The sequence below is a fragment of the Dicentrarchus labrax genome, unplaced genomic scaffold (assembly GCF_905237075.1).
Source record: "Dicentrarchus labrax unplaced genomic scaffold, dlabrax2021, whole genome shotgun sequence".
NCBI classification, from domain to species: domain Eukaryota; kingdom Metazoa; phylum Chordata; class Actinopteri; family Moronidae; genus Dicentrarchus; species Dicentrarchus labrax.
Genome location: NW_026136710.1, coordinates 3049776 through 3062169, shown reverse-complemented (window position 1 = coordinate 3062169; position 12394 = coordinate 3049776). Strand labels below are relative to the sequence as shown.

Here is a 12394-nt window from a genome sequence, read left to right as displayed (position 1 = left end):
CCTCAATGTTACACAACTGGACCTTTAGAGCTTAAAATCAGGACATTCAACACAGTGAAACACAAACCGTAAAGCAGCAGAGCTCTGCCGACACACATCCACACAAATCCTTAACGCCTCCATTAAGATGTGATTATTATATTTTTAAATGTGATACTAGAGACGAAGTGGCGTGCAGCGAAGCCACATGCAGATCATGTGCATGAATCACTTTTTATCTGCGCTCCCAGAGGCAGATCACCTGCTCTGATGATTATGCATCTATTCGCAGGGTGTCGTGACCATCCTGCCTCTCCCGCTGTGTGTTTGTCTCACCTGCATTGTCCACAGAATTTGAATGAGCCAGCTGAGTGGCGCCAACACAGGTCTTTTCCTTTTGACTAACAAATCAGTGAATGACTCAAGCCATGCGCCTTAAAAATGCCTCGTGTATGATCCGGCCTACGGCTGCGAGGAGACTGTAGTGCCTCAGTGGCTACAGTCTGCGTTTACATGGACGCTGCAGCAGCTTTTCTACACTTAAACAGCTTAAATTGTACGTTTAACGCCAACAGAGTGATTCAAAATGCTAAAATTAAAGCCTATATGCAAAGAAATATGTGTTAATGTGCAACTACAGTGGACGTGAGACTCATTACAGACAGTTTTATGGCTCATTCAAAGGTAACAAACTGGAGAATGTCAGAATCACTTTCAGCAACAATAAATGATAAATAAATTAAATATTAAAATAACAGGAGCCACTGGAGACTGAAGAGCAATCTCAGGTTGATAGCCGTGATAGAGAAAGCTTTGATTAACAATAGTTAGAAACACTTACTGATTATAAACTGTTATTTTTTAATGTTTAGATTTTTATTTGAGACGTCTCGTCCTGCGTTAGAAAGGTTCAAACAACCAAAGAGCTGATAGAATAATGAGAAGAAAACAGCCTGGAAGCAGAAGCCTATTAAGTATGCAGGATTGTTAAATAAAGTAAAATACATAATACAGACAGAGAATTGTTTAAAAATCTGCTCAGAATTCAGCAGAAATCACTCGTTTTACGCAAACTTCCTGCAGTTAATGAGTTAGTGAGAGAAATATCCATAAAATATGTGACTTAAGATGTTTACTCAATGATAAAAAAAGGGTCCCTTAAGGAAAAAGGTTGGGCTATCGTAGAAACATGGCGGTTCAACATGGCTGCTAATAGATCCTCCTCAATGTTACACACTGGGACTTCTGGAAAAACCATTAAAAAAAAGGTGTTTCTCTGTAACTGGATGTTCATACATGAGAAACTGGAGCTCCCTGTCTCTCTCTTTGAATGAGACCTGATGTGCACTGAGTGAGCGCTGCGAGCGTAGGATAAACTCCATGACTCACATGTCTATGCTTTATAAACGTCTCTTTAATTACATCCAGCCAACACGTCTCAGAGGGTTTGAGGTTAAAAATATCCCACCTGCAGACGGCAGGCGCGTTTCTATAGGGGGCATCGAGTGGCTGTCGCTGCTTCATATTATTTCAGGACATTTCAAACATCCGGCACAAGAATTAAGAGTTTAAGGGACGAAGCTGAGGACTCCAGCAACTTACACCGAGATTAAACTCACTGTCATACCAACAAACAGCCGCTCTCCTTCGCTCTCAGCCTCTCGTTTTATCCTCGAGCTGCAGGGTTGTGCAGAATGAAATGACTTGTTGATGGGTACTCCGCCCTGCACACACACACACACACAAACACACTTTATCTGAGCATCAGCAGAACACACGCTAACAGAATCAACCCCTGGCTCTCTGAGCACCTCCAGCCCCTCGCTTATATACACACAGCTCCACGACGGGGAACATCTGCCACTATTACAGCTGTTAATTTGTGATCTTGTCAAACACGTCTTCCCTCAGCAGACACTCCTGTTACTCCTCCCGTGCCTGGGTTGCAGGGTCACCGCACTCCTGTGATGTTACTGAGGGTATTTTGTCGAGATGCCGGCATGCTGCGGCGTGTGTGTGTGTGTGTTTGTTTGTTGTTTAAATTCCCACTGGATTTGTTTTTCACTTCAGCCAAGTTGCAATTTCATTATTACTACCTGGTGGCGAGGTTACAGGGTTTAAAGATTAGGTACACTTAGGAGTTTTTTAACTGGTTATGAAAGAGTCTCAGTTCAATGCTGAATACCTCTATATGACCTCCATAAACACAACAAATTATCAGTTAGAAGATTGGCTGTTCAGCGGGTCGGATTCGGTCTATAATCAATGAAACGAGGCAGCAGGGACACTACCGTCTTTGTCCACAGAGGCCGCCAGAAGCAACACAAATTAAAGTTCCTTGTTGCTGCTTTAAAGATATAAAATGCATAATTTCTGCATTACAATGTCTGTAAACACTCAACCTTTGCTCTATATATAAATCCTAAAAAAAGCTTATAAAATACAACACATTGTTAAATATTAAACCTTTTTGGTTTGTGACTCCCAGCATCGAGTTGAGGCTCCTTGTTACGTCTCAGATGGTTTCATTTAAATAACTCTTAAAAAACAAGAAGCAAATATTAGAGAAAAGTCCAAGAACTTCTTTCTTACATCATTAATCTTTTAAATTTAAAAGCAGCGTCCGTCTGGAACAACTCGTTCAGATCTGTTACTTCTTTTTTTTAATGACTTCAACACTTCTTTGCTCGTTTAACTCAAATGAACTTGTTCTTGTTTTTGACTATTTTTCTTTCATGTTCAGTTTATAAGTAGGCTCAGTGCTGCTCACATAGTCTTATTTGGTCTTGGAGAGTGTTTGTTTTATTTTATTTCTTGTTAGTTTTGTGCATGTAAAAGAGACAGTTTGGGAAGTTAAAGCCCTTATGTGAGAGTACTAAGTTATTATTTAATTTAATATCGTATTTTTTAGGGTTGTTTTGTCTGTTAATTTCCATTTTTTGCATCTTGTGCTGGTCGTCTCAAAATTCTTGTCCTCAAATGTAAAAAGTTTAAAATAAATGAATCATCTTATGACCCTTTGGAGGGGCCCGACCCCTAGTTTGGGAACTAAACTGTATATAGAGAAGTTCAAACTAGCTCGAACTAGAGCAGCCACAACAGTAAAATGCTGCTCTAACACTGATGCATCAGCATTAATCTGATAATGTCACATAGAATCAGTCACTGATTTACTGAACTACTTTCACTTTTGATACTTTAGTACATTTTGCTGCTAATACTTAAGTAGGATTTTGCATGAAGGACTTCACCTTGTAACTGAGTACTTGTTCATTGTTGCTGCTTTTATTCAAACTAAATGATCTGAATGTTTCACAAAAAATAAAGATAAAGAGATGTTGTCACTGACCTGCAGTCCATCTCCCAGCGATGGTTTCCACCCTCCTCCCTGTGAACGAGAAACAGCCGAGGTGAGACTCAACGAGCAGCTGCTGAACGAGCCGTGCACAGTGACATGAATTCAGGGCTCGAGAATTAACACATAGCTCTGTGGAAGCTGTCACAAGATGTCACACTCGTATTGCAGAAATACCAGATATGGAGCAGAAGTCATGTTTCAAAACAATTTCCTTCCTCAATCCAGTCTGAGGAATGCAAAAAATTAAATGCAACAGGACTTACAGAAGAGAATAAAACAGAGTTCAATATCAGCAAAAACTATTTGAAAACTGATTATTATTATTAAATTAGCTGGAAGTCTCTTTTTTTCCCTTGATGGGTGACCAACAGCTAATGTGATCATCTGACGCTGTCAAAACATCACAACGTAGAAAAAAAAAAAGAAGGAGGCGTGGGCAGCAAATGAGAGTGAACGCGGCCCTGACGTGATGGCTGGGTGATGAGAGAGGACAGGCTATTTTTAGCTCGGGGCGGTGGAGGCAGAGAGCAGCAGTGATGGTGGTGGGGCTGAAAGCAAAGGGGTTGAAGAGGTGGGGTGGGGTGGGGGGGGTGGGGTTAGTTGCGATGCCTCTCAAATTGCTCTGCTTTCCTGCGTCCTGGTAAATGGCGGCGATGCATCACTGTCTGGGGAGGGAGGGGAGCTAATCACCGCTCACGCCGTTCATCTGGGCCTTTCGCTGGCTTTGTGCATCTGTAATGGTTTTTCACCGATCACTTAAAAACAAACATCTGAGGAATGAGAAAGCAGGAGTTCACTGATTTATTTTGCAGGTTTCTTGAGTTAGATATAAAAATATAAAGCTTAGACGGATTTAAGGTCGCCAGCAGCAGCATTTCATTTACTTTGAGGATAATTCCAGTCTTGAGACAATTTTACATATCAAAGATTTACAATAAGTTCCTGTTGTTGTTGTTGTTTTGCCCACATGAACATTTTAAATCCCAATAAAAGAAGTAAGTTAACGTAACTTAATCCTCCTCATTCTCATGAATTAAACTCAAAAACAAACTGTTGAATTAATAACTCAGTTGTTTTGAGTGCTTATTAGTTATTTATTTATTTGTATTATTACAAAAATGTAAGCCCCAAAACCAATTTGAAAATCTATTAATTGTAGATTGTTTTCATCGTATACGTCAGCTGTTTATATGAGTGGTAACATTTGTATAAAGAAGATGCATTAAGTGTAGTCTTCCAACAAGATGAAACGATTAAAAGAAAATATGATGTAAATATGGCATTTATGTTTGTCTCCCCATTGCTGATGCTAAGTTTGTTTCCATTGTCAAAACTTTTCTACTTCAAGGAGTGTTAAAACTCATATTTCAAGTTCTTTTTTCAAATTTTAGGCGTTTCCATCCAGATGTTTTAATGTGTAAGTGAATGGAAACACAGCTTATGATTTACAAAGAGTTCCTGGATTTTTAGCTCACCTGAAGGCAGCAGAACAAGCTGCAGACACAAGTATCCTCATGTATATATAACCTTTATTTAAGTAGTCTCACTGAGCTCAGAAATGTACAACAAAGAGGAAGAAACATAATCAAATCACATAAATCTGTTAAAATCAACCAGTGGGAATCATTTAATTTATTCTCCTACTAGAGAAAGCTGACTTCAGTATTTCCCTCGATGGGGGGTTAAACTGGCCTCAGATCTGGTTTGATGAGCAGTGGTTTTAAATATGAGAAGTGATACTGAGGCAACCTTTGACAGAAAATAGTTCCCTTCTTGTTGGCAGTGAGAACCAGCCTGCTTCCGCAGTCAAGATATTTAATTATCTCCTGTAACAAAACGTGCTAGATGCCACTAAATCCTACACACTGGTCCTCGAAGACCCCCTTTTGTTTTGAGTAGATAAAGTGCTTCAGTGGCGCTTATTCCCAAACCTAATCTAATGAAAAGATAACCACAGACCAACTGACACATGATGAATAGTGAGATCCAGCCCTGACTACTGGTCTCTTCTTTACAACCAGCTTTGCATGTAAACAAATATATAAATAGCTGATTGTGATTGTGATTGTGCTTTGGGATTTGAGTTTAAAGTTGTACAGTTTGATGAGACAGTAAGAATGCAAACAAGCATATTTCCCTAAATATCAAAACTATTCTTCTGAGTTGTTCCATGAGAGGAAGGCAGCAGATTGTCGAGATCAATGAACCACAAACTGACTCTTTTAAACACTCACAGTTCACCTCCTTGTACAGTCTCACCTTCACACTGTTGTGAGGAACTGCAGAGAAAACGAGGCGAGGCAGAGATGATGGTTTTAAAATTGGATACCTGAGCACGGACACATACAAATACCTGCACACAGGGGAACTTAGAAGGTTGAGCGGGACGAAGTGGAGGCGGACAGAAGAGTGGAGCGTTGCTGTTAATGAGATAGAGACGAGGAAACAGTCGGACAGGAGAGGAAAGACGCTGTTGTTAATAGAGCCGAGAGATTTTAAAATGCCCTGAGATAAAAAAAAGGGGGATCCACTCCTCGGGCCAATCCCATTACCGTCTGGCCCGGCTCCAGCACCTCCGAGGCTGGCTAACGTACAGCAGTGCAGTGTGGGAGACACGGAGCAGCGAGCTCTCAGGAGCCAGACTGCGGTGACACCAGGTCCCCCTTCACCCACTTTCATTTGTCACGGAGATTAAGCGTCCATTAAGACTACAGATCCATCTCTTGATTACTCACATTCATAATGTCAGACTGTAAACGAGTGAGTTTCTGCTGAGGGGAGACGTATCACCCACGCACAGAATCATTACACACATATTATAAAAGCTGCACTTATGCATGCATGCAGCTTGCAGGGCGACTGGGAGGGTAATGGTGAACACAGGTTAGAGCTGAATGGTAAAGTCGAGTCAAGAAAGTTCAAACTTTTGCTTGTTTCAGCTTCTCAAATGTGAAACTACGCTGATGAATTAAGGTTTTGTTTTTCGAGTTTGTGAAAGGTCTATCTCTCGCACAAACAAACGCTTTTAGTGGACGTACTGGAAGACTGGAAAAAAGACTGTTTAAGAGTTTGAAGTGTGTTTTACGATTATCTGCTAGGTAAAATTACTGGTTTTGTTTATGGAGTCTGGTGTGCTGGCGAGAGAGTTTGGTATATATAACCTTTAAATTGTGTATAATTGAATGTCCCCCATCACACAGCTGTGACTTAAAACAACCATTTTATTGTTTGAAGATTAATCTGTAACAATTTTATAATCAATTAATACTTTAAATAATTATTAGCCATGCTAGCAGCGTGGTCTATGCACTACTTTGGTCCAGAGTGAAATATCTCCACAGCTGTTGGATGGATTGCCATTAGATTTTGCACAGAAATTCATGTTCCCCAGAGGATGAATCCTACTGACTTTGAGGATCCCTTGACTTTTCCTCTAGCGCCACCATCAGGTAAAAATATCTGTTTGTTTTATGACCAAAAAGCTGCCATTCTACTTGCAAATGTCAGCGTGCTAGCACACTCAAAACACCTGTAAAACATTTGACCTGCTCAACATCTGCACGTCTCTGAGAGGATGTCAGCATGCTGATGTTAGCATTTAGCCCAAAGCTCCAAAGTGTTGCAGCCTCACAGAGCCGCGAGTGTGACAATCAATCAGTCTAATCTCCGAGGAAACAGATGCTCAGAGATTACTTTTAACTAACGGAGTGACGCTCTAAGTATCAAGTAAGCGGGCCCCTGTACCTCACCCATACCACTGAATATGTGTGTGCATCTGAATATTTGATGAGGACGCAACGCCTCGCTGGTTCTGTACAAAGCTGGCAGATTGTTAATTAGAGTAAGTGCTCGAACCGAGTCCCGTAAACGTGGCCAAATGTGACAGCTTCAGAGTCTCAGATCAACCCCCCTCCCATCCTCACATCCTCACCAACCTCGGTCTCACATGACCTCAACGACGCCAACCCCCCGAGCAACCCGGGGACGTCATGTATGGATCTATATATAAAGCGTTCTTGCAAGGGCACCACTTGACTGCCCGCTGCGACAATGTGATGTCTATATACAGCTTGTTCTATATGCACGAGGTGGAAGTATTCAAAGCCTTCACTGAAGTAAAAATAGTAAAACCACACGATAAAAATATTAAACATACACAGTAAAGGTCAGACAAAGTCTTAAAAACACAGGTCTTTCATTTCCTTTTCAAAAGTACTGAGGGAGCTTCATCAGTCTGATATCCAGAAGCATAAACAGAAGTACTTTTATTTTACATACATTTAAAAGAAAAGCAGTGGAGGATACTTTAATAATGTGATACTTGGATCAGATTACTGAATACATTTTTTAACAGGTAATTAGGAATTGTATCATATTACATTTTTAAAGTAACCCTCCCAAACCCTGACACTAAACTCCAGCAAATCCAGCCCTTCAGAGGCTGTAGCAGGAAAGCCAGGGTGAAGATACTGATGTCATATGAAACCAGAAGACCTAACGCATCCATTGGTACCAACAATGTCCTGCTAGCATGTCAGCAAGGACGTTGAATCTTGGCGATGGACAAACTGGCAAGGCCATTTTCAAAGAGATCCCTTGACCTCTGACCTCAAGATATCTGAATGAAAATGTTTTTTGTTGCATGTGGTATGAATATCCGCACATTTCTGGGGTCCTTAAAACTGTGTTGGAATTGCATAAATTGGGAATAACTGGAAAGCTGAGACACATCATGCCACCGTAGTCAAAACACCCCTGAATGAGAGGAGGCCATTTCTGACACACAGCCAATCTAAAGCACTTAAAAAAATCTAAAACACAAATAAAAGTGTGCACGCTACAGTGTTCCACGCGAGAGCATAATAATGTGGATGCATGTGGAGAGAGCGTCAGACTGGGAGCTCGTTGGTCTATTCGTGGCGCAGTGTTTCTCCCCGACAGGCGGCGGGGAGGGGAGCGACGGCGGAGGCAGACTAAATAGAAGTGTCGCTCATTCATTCACATCCAGCGCGACACTACAGAGCGTCTCCAGCCTCCCACCACACAGTCCCTGACTGTGAAGCCATGATCAGTGGGCTGGAATCCCTCTGTTTACCCTGCTAAAAATAGATTCCACACACTGCGATGACGTGGCATCTCGTGACAAGACCCCCTCCTCCTCTCCTCCTCTGCCCCTCCTCGGCTCCCCATCCTCCTCCTCCTCCTCCCTCTCTCTCATCCAGACTGGAGTGCCGAGCGAGTCATGCCGTTATTGGTATGCAACGCTCAGCTCGGCCCGCATGCCGACTCTCCCTCCTCTGGCTGACGTAGAGAGGAGGAGGGGGGGAAAGATGAACTGAAAACATGGATTTCAAGAGGGAAGGATGGATGGATAAGACAAAGGCAGGGAGGGAGGGGAAGGCTAGAGAGAAGGAGCAACTGAAGGAGGGGGCGGCAATCAATACCATGACTCATTCTTTCTGCGGTGGCCACTTCCTAACAGCATTCATTAAAGCAAACCTAATCATTTTGGCCCGATAATCAGATCCTGTGAGGCTCCATCTTATTCCACTCCCCGACAACCACATTAAAATCACGCACACTGAACCTGAAATGTGAGCAAACAAGAACCAGCCCATCGCCTGATGGATCTGATGGTTGCGGTGATTAGAGAAGCCGCGTGATACAACTTTAATGAGCAGGACAAATTCCAGAAACAGATTTGGGTTTTTTGTTTGAGCGACGTTTTAGCAAGGCTCTACGTCCGTCTGTCTTTTGGTTCGGACTGAAATATCTCAACAATCATTAAATGGATCGCCAAGAAACTTTGTGCAGACATTCATTGTCCACAGAGGATGAACCCTAAAGACTTTGGTGATCACCTGACTTTTCCCTCTAGCGCCACCAGCAGGTCAAAGTTTCCACTTAACCGGTAGAATATCCCAGCATCAAGTAGGGCCGTCCCCAACTAAAGATTTTTCCTAGTCGATTAGTAATCATTAAATAAAGCCAATAGCTAACTAGTTGTTGCACATTTATGATATTAATTCAATTATTTAAATATATAGACTTTAAGCCTGTTAAATGCTAACTTTTTAGTATAACATCACAGAAGTCTCGTTGTTTAAAACAAAGAATAAATAACTTACAACTTCACCTAAACGAAAACGTATCGATACGATGGACGATGGATAACTTTAACAGTTACTGTCTTCATCCCCAGACTCAGAGTCCTGGTCGGAGCCGCTGTAAATCAGCTGGGTTCGAGCTCCCAGTCCGGGTACAGACACAAGCTACTGGGAACAGTGTCCAAACAATTATCTGATACTTTGGTGACAAGATGAACAATAAACCCCAGAATAAACTATTACAACTGCTCCCACTTTATGGATAATATCTATCATTACTTACACTAAGTTTAAATATCTACAGAGAGATTTAATACCAAGAGAAAACCGAGTGTTTTACGCTGATTATTTAAAGCTCTGTGGCGACTGAGGCTGATTAACTCTCTCCAGGTTTAAAGTGTCCTTCCTAGAAAGTTTTGGCTCCACTTGCAGCATCCGTCTAAATAAGTTAAAGGCCGGGTGAGGATCACACGTACGACAGCACCTCTTTAGTGTTCTCACCTTCTGTGTCTAGGAATAGCTCCGGCAGATGCCTGCATTGTTATTAGGATGGACAGAACATGTGTAGCAAGGACAGACGCTTTCATACAGGACAGAAGTATTCTGACTCGCAGTTACTTTTCTGTGCTTGTAAATTGAATGTATTTATGTTTTAGACTGAAGATTTTATCTTGGAGTTTATTTCAGGCTGTTTATCGGAGAGTAAAGGCTCTGTGTTCATTAAATAATCATCTTTTTAACTTTAAAAAGACACAGTTTCATTTAGTTTTCTTCACAGATATTAAATGTTGTTGAGATTTTTAAAACGGCTTTTAACTTAAGAAAAGACATTTTATACTCATTTATCTTATTGTATTTTCTTACAATAATTTGAATTACTTAATTTATTTTAAATATCCTTCTTATTGTTTCATTTGTTTGTTACTTCTGCCTGCTTTTCTTATGTACTTTATTTAGTTTTTAGTAAATTCTTTCATTATATCTGTATTTTATTATAATTTCACTGCATTTTATTTTTTAATCCACTTTATTTAATTTTTTACTCCATTCTGTCTCATTATCGTCTTATCAGTCGCCTGTAAAGCACTTTGAACTGCACCAAACTGTATGAAATGTTCCATATAAATAAAGTTTGATTGATTGATTGATTGATACTATTTATATTGTTCACGTTTTCTGAAACTCCTTAAAATCAAGAAGGCCTTGCGACCTCCTGTGAAGCTTTGGCGACCCCTGGTGTGGGTCTCGACCCGCAGGTTGGTTGTTGATGGTTTTATTATTTGGACATTTTACAACAATTAAGTACAAAATCAGTCCTGCATGTCCTGTAGAGGAATCCAGTGTCTTCGTATTTTAAATACAGGCGATATAATTCCAGCTTGTTTCATTAAACTGTTGAGGTAAACTTTATATTATAATGTTGTATATCATTATAAGCCCAAATGTGAATCCAAATCATTCTTAGTGATCCCCTAAAATGAAAAGATTTGATGTTCATCAGCTGTTTTTGACAGATAATGTAATAATTTGCTTTAGTGGAAGATAAACTGAGTAAATTCAACTTGTTGGTAACATTTAAATAAAGAAGATGCATTTAAGTGACTTTATTCAGATAAATTCTGTTCACACGTTTTAAATAAGTTTGGAGAAATGCTGCATATGAATAACTTAAATTAACTGAATGGAATCTTAACAATAAATACTTAAGTTACTTCTACTTAAATATCCTTACAGTTTGAGTCAGGTTTTTACACTGATTATGAATTATTTCACATTAAATTGCGCTCAAATAGCACAAATTCCTACAATAAGGTTGTATTTAATCACATTTCGCTGCCACAGAGGGAGTCTAGGGATGGTTAGTCTCCTGCGTGTACCGATGGGAACCTAATGGTGGAGCATACATAGTGCACACACACAGTGCTGGAGGCATCAGGGGCCCAACAGAGACTCACTAACAGGTTAATCCAACCCTGTTTACTGAAATATAGACATTAAATTATCACGTAAACTGAGCATTCAATAGCTTGTAGACCCAGTATCTGTTTGTTGTTATAAATGGGAGGTTTATGCAACCTGTATTTCCACTGGTTAAGGTTAAAACGTGAGAATCAGAAACATACACACAATAATATTCCCTTCAGCAGCCCAGAATACAGACACACAGGTTGTATTGATCAGAGCTACAGTGATGGATGCCACCTGACTGACCACTGCAGACCACAATGTGCCTAATTAATGAGATATCTGAGGTGGTGACAGCTGTGCTATCAGGTAAACAACAACAACAACAACAACAACCCCATCATATGAGACTCACCTGCAGTTTCTCTGCAGTCTCGGTTATTCAGCTGGATTTCCACGTTGCAGAGAGCCTGAATGCAACATCGCTGTCAGCTGAGGCTGTATTTCCCCAGCAGTGCAGTGCAGACTGATGGAAGCTTGTGTTTATATAAATATATAAATATATAAATATATATATTCTACACTGGAGGGTCCTGCTGTCCTCCTCCTGCCACCCCACACGGAGCGTTCATTCCCCGGGTGTGTGCGCCTGTCGGTCCCCGCTGCTGTGGAGGGAAGTCACCGCCGCACCTCCATCATACACAAACACGGCCGTGCTGTCCGGTGTCTGAGCCTCCGTGTGCAGCCGGTGGCTGATGATATATTCAGGTTAACAGTTACATCAGAGGATGGGACCTCCTTCTGTCGGACAGCAGAGGAGAAAGGCGCCCCCCAGCGGCCAACAGCCGCCTGCAGCCGGAAAAACAACATCATGAGATTCCTCCTGAAACTTTACTTTAATCATTAAAGGACTCTTTTAATCTTAAATATATTATAACTCACTATGATAAACCAGATTATGTTGTTACATATTTCATTTATGCAAAGAAATGTTTCTAAATTTAGTATTTTTTCTCCGAGAGTTAAATTACAGAAGCCGATTGTG

The 12394-nt window shown here is 40.8% G+C and overlaps 1 protein-coding gene across 5 annotated transcripts in view; it reads right to left on the bottom strand.

The window, feature by feature from the left end:
- The window catches only part of LOC127370428 (membrane-associated phosphatidylinositol transfer protein 2-like), a 57108-nt gene extending 45005 nt beyond the window's left edge, over window positions 1-12103 (bottom strand). Inside the window, exons 1-3 of one of the 5 annotated variants that reach the window (XM_051412463.1) lie at window positions 11765-12103; window positions 3329-3367; window positions 1582-1703 (exon numbers count right to left, since the gene is read on the bottom strand). The gene's annotated coding sequence lies outside the window, so the exon portion shown is untranslated. The remainder of the gene's footprint in view (window positions 1-1581; window positions 1704-3328; window positions 3368-11764) is intronic. The other 4 variants (XM_051412462.1, XM_051412459.1, XM_051412465.1 and 1 more) reach the window with 4 other exon arrangements.
- Between the last annotated feature and the right edge of the window lie 291 nt (window positions 12104-12394).